Below are 5100 nucleotides of genomic sequence, written 5' to 3' on the forward strand. Positions count from 1 at the left end.
CAACATTGTTTGAAGAGGAGGTGGTCCCTCCCCCGCCGTCTGCCGATGCCGGAGGTGCTGAGCCTTGACCTAGGCCCAAGCGGCCATGTAAATAGAGTAGGAATTAGATTTGTATTGTAACACTTGTGGCCGTCAAGGCCTTTCTTTTTAAAGTACTCGTGTTTCTTTAATCGTTTGTCTTTTATTTCTGAGCCTCTGCCCTCTTGCCGTCTCCAATCTGATTTCTTTGCAAAAAACCTCTTTGGAGCCTAAGCCATCCCCTGGGCGAAAGGTGGTGAGGGAGCGCCATAGCCCGGAGGCTTAGGCTGTCTCGCGACTCAACCGGCCTTCTAGCCCTGAGTCGGGCTTTTGGTCCTTGGGTTTTCTGCAACCGATTCGTTAGAGCGTGCTAGAGGGTTTGGCATAGGAATTTTTTTGAAAAACGACTAAAAAATGGCGCATGGGACTTTAGGGGGAATCCCCCCTCTAGCCCCCGAGGGAGATTTGGTTCTGCAGAGGCAGAGCCGAGTCTCCCTTATAGTGTCATCGTATTGCCAAGACCAACGATAGGCTCGGGAAACTTCTCGAGAAATTAGAACAACTAAAAAACGGGTTTCAATTGTATTTCGAGAAACAATATATACAATGCTTGGAATCTTAAGGATAAAAGTGACGTAGCTGTTCTATGTTCCAAGCGTTGGTGAAGATTTCACCCTTTTCATTGGCTAGCTTGTAAGTCCCAGGCTTCAGCATTTGGGCGATGATGTACGGTCCTTCCCATGGTGGGGTCAGCTTGTGGCAGCCCTTGTTGCTCTGTGCTAGCCTCAACACCAGGTCGCCTACCTTCAAGTCTCGACCTTGGACGCGCCGGGCCTAATAGTGCCGTAGGGTCTGCTGGTATTTAGCTGAGTGCAGCAGCACGACGTCTCGGGCTTCCTCCAGTTGGTCGAGGGCGTCCTCTCGGGTGGTGCGGTCGCTTCATTCGTTATAGGCCTGTAGCCTTGGGGAACCGTATTCCAAGTCAGTGGGGAGGATGTCCTCGACCCCATAGACCAGGAAGAAAGGTGTGAACCCCGTGGCTCGGCTTGGGGTGTTCCTTAGGCTCTAGATGACCGATGGAGTTCGGCGAGCCATTTCTTACCAAACTTCTTCAACCGATTGTAAATTCTTGGCTTGAGGCCTTGTAGGATCATGCCGTTGGCACATTCTACTTGGCCATTGGTCCTTGGGTGTCATATGGCCGACCAGGCCACACGGATGTGGTGGTCATCGCAAAACGTCAAGAATTTTTTGCCGGTGAACTATGTCCCGTTGTCGGTGATGATGGTGTTAGGGACCCCGAACCTGTGGATAATGTCATTGAAGAATAGCACTGCCTGCTCGGATTTGATTCGATTGATTGGACAAGCCTCGATCCATTTGGAGAACTTGTCGATTGATACCAGTAGATGGGTGTAGCCCCCGGGGGCCTTTTGCAGAGGCCCGACCATGTCGAGCCCCCATACGGCGAACGGCCACATGACGGGGATGGTTTGGAGGGCCAGGGCTAGGAGATGTGTCTGTCGAGCATAGTACTGACATCCTTCATAGGAGCGTACTAGCTTGGTGGCGTCGGCGACCGCCATCGGCCAGTAAAACCCTTGGCGGAAGCATTTCCTATGAGCGTCCGAGGCGCCGCATGGTGCCCGTAGGCCCCTGCATGCAAGTCCCAAAGCAGGGCTCGGCCTGCCTCAGCGGTGATGCATTGTTGGAGGACACCGGAGGGACTTTGCCTGTACAATTCATCATTGCAGAGGACATAAGTCTTGGCTCGGCGCGCAAGCCATCGGGCTTCGATCCTGTCACTAGGAAGCTCCCCCTGATCAAGCCAATCGAGGAACGGGATTCGCCAATCCGCGTCCTGGTCGGTCTGTGGAGGCTCGGTGTTGACTTCCATGACCTCGGGCTTGGTCGAGGGGGTCTCGGTAGTAGAGGGGGCATCGAGCCCCGCCACGGATTCCATAGGTGGGCCCTCCTCTGTTACCAAGGTGTAGTCAATGGAAGGTTTGTGGAGGTCCCTGGCGAAGACGTTTAGGGGGACCGGAGCCCATGCCGAGGCCATTTTTGCCAGTTCGTCTGTGGCCTCGTTGTACTTCCGTGCGATGTGGTTTAGTTCGAGACCATCGAGCTTGTCTTCTAGGCGATGTACCAACTTGCAGTAAGCCTCCATTTTGGGGTTGAGGCAATTTGACTCCTTCATGACTTGATCGACGACGAGCTGCGAGTAGCCCTAGATGTTGAGACGCCGTACCCCAAGTTCGATGGCGACTTGCAAGCCGTTGACGAGGGCCTCGTACTCAGCCACATTGTTGGAGGCGGCGAAGTGGAGCTGCACCATGTAGCACATGTGTACTCCGAGGGGCGAGACGAAGAGGAGACCCGCGCCTACCCTGGTCTTCATTAGAGACCCGTCGAAGTACATGGTCCAGCATTCTGTTTGGACTTGAGCAGGTGGTAATTGGGTGTCGGTCCACTCAGCCACAAAATCGGCCAAGACCTGAGACTTAATTGCTTTCCGAGGCGCAAAAGTCAAGGCTTCCCCCATAAGCTCAACAACCCACTTGGCTATCCTACCTGAGGCCTCTCGGTTATGGACTATCTCTCCCAAGGGGAAAGACGACACCATAGTCACTGGGTGAGACTCAAAGTAGTGACGCAGCTTGTGCCGGGCCAAGACTACGGCGTAGACCAGCTTCTGGATGTGGGGGTAACGTGTTTTGGTCTCGGAGAGCACTTCGCTAATGAAGTAAACATGTCGTTGGGTGGGTAGAGCATGCCCCTCTTCCTGCCTCTCTACTACTACGGCAGCGCTGGCCACTTGGGTCGTTGCAGCGATGTAGAGTAAGAGGGCCTCGTCCTTGGCCAGGGGTACCAGGACGGGAGGATTTGCAAGCAACGCTTTGAGTCTGTCGAGGGCTTCTTCGGCCTCGAGGGTCCAAGAAAAACGCTCAGATTTTCTCAAGAGTTGGTACAGAGGCAAGCCTTTTTCGTTGAGGCGCGAGATGAAGTAGCTCAGGGCCGCAAGGCATCCCATGACCCTCTGCACTCCCTTGAGGTCTCTGATTGGTCCTATGCTGGTTATGGCTGAGACCTTCTCTGGGTTGGCTTCGATGCCGCGTTCCGAGACTATGAATCCCAAGAGCATGCCTCGGGGGACCCCGAACACACACTTCTCAGGATTGAGCTTGATGCCCTTCTCTCTAAGGCATTTGAAGGCTATCTTCAAGTCGTTAACGAGATCTTCGGCCTTTCTGGACTTAACCATGATGTCGTCCACATAGGCCTCGATGGTTCGCCCAATGTGGTCGCCAAAGACCTGGGTCATGCACCGCTGGTACGTGGCCCCTGCATTTCTGAGGCTGAAAGGCATAGTCACATAGCAGTACATGCCGAATGGGGTGATGAAGGAAGTCGCAAGCTGGTCGGACTTTTTCATCTTGATTTGATGGTAACCGGAGTACGCATCAAGGAAGGACAGGGTCTCGCACCCCACAGTGGAGTTAACGATCTGATCGATTTGGGGTAATGGGAAGGGAACTTTCAGATAGGCTTTATTCAAACCGGTGTAGTCCACACACATCCTCCATTTTCCATTTTTCTTCCTAACTAACACGGGGTTAGCCAACCACTCTGGGTGGGACACTTCCTTGATGAACCCAGCCGCCAAGAGTTTCTGCACCTCCTCGCCGATGGCCCTACGCTTTTCCTCGTCGAATCGGCATAGGTGTTGCTTCACCGGTCTAGAGCCGGCCCAGATGTCCAAGGCGTGCTTGGTGACCTCCCTCGGTATGCCCGGCATATCCGAGGGACTCCATGCAAACATGTCGGCATTCGCACGGAGGAAGTCGATGAGCATGGCCTCCTATTTGATGTCGAGGGTGGCGCTGATCCTCAGCGCTCGGTCGTCGGGGTAGGCGGGGTTGACCGGGACGAGCTTGATGGCCTCCGTGGGCTCGAATGCCCCTGCACGACGCTTGGAGTCAGGCGCCTCACCACTGAGTTGGTTGAGATTGACGATGAGGGTCTCGGCCTCCGCAAGAGCCTCGGCGTACTCGATGCACTTGACGTCGCAGTCGTATGCATGTTCGTACGTGGACTCAATCGTGATGATACCGCTGGGGCCTAGCATCTTGAGCTTGAGGTAGGTATAGTTGGGGACTGCCATGAACTTAGCATAGCACGGCCACCCTAGGATGGTGTGGTAGGTTCCCCTGAACCCGACCACCTCGAAGGTAAGGACCTCCTTGCGGTAGTTGGAGGGGGTGCCAAAGCAGACGGGAAGGTCGATGCGCCTGAGGGGTCACGTGCGTTTCCCTAGCACGATGCCGTGGAAAGGTGCGGCGTCACCTCGGAGCCTCGACCGGTCGATCTCCAAGAGCTCCAGGGTGTTGGCTTAGAGAATATTGAGGCCGCTGCCTCCGTCCATCAACACCTTGGTGAGTCGGGTGTTGCCGATGATCAGGTCGACAATAGGTGGGTACTGCTCGGGATTCGGAACATGGTCGGGGTGGTCATCTCGATCAAAGGTGATCGCCTCCCGAGACTAGTCGAGGTACCGGGGAGTGGCCACCTTGACCGAGAAGACCTCTCGGCGTTCCCTCTTTCGCTGCCGCGCCATAAGGCACGCCGAGGGTCCATCGAAGATCATGAAGGCATTGTGTACCTCGGGGAACCCGTCGTCCTTGTCATCATCCCGATCATCGGCGTCCTTCTGCTTGGCGTCGTCGTCGGGGAGCTCGAGCCTAGCGTAGTAATGCCGTAGCATGGAGCAATCCTCGAGGGCGTGCTTTACCGGGCCTTGGTGGTAAGGGCAGGGTTTCTTAAGCATGTCGTCGAAAGGCCTAGGGCCCTTAGGGCCTCGGGGATTCTTGCGTTCTGCGGCCGTGACCATATCGGCCTTGAGGACAGCCCGCTTCCCCTGGAGATCCTTCTTCTTTCTTTTGGGGAGGCGGGGAACCAAGGCTTCAGGGGCCTCATCCCTCTGCTTCCCCTTGGCGTCGTTCTCGGGGAAGATGGCCCCCACAGCCTCTTTGCCTGAGGCAAAATTGGTGGCGATGTCGAGGAGCGCGGCAGCCGAGCGCG

The sequence above is a fragment of the Miscanthus floridulus genome, chromosome 1 (assembly GCF_019320115.1).
Source record: "Miscanthus floridulus cultivar M001 chromosome 1, ASM1932011v1, whole genome shotgun sequence".
Taxonomy (NCBI): Eukaryota; Viridiplantae; Streptophyta; class Magnoliopsida; order Poales; family Poaceae; genus Miscanthus; species Miscanthus floridulus.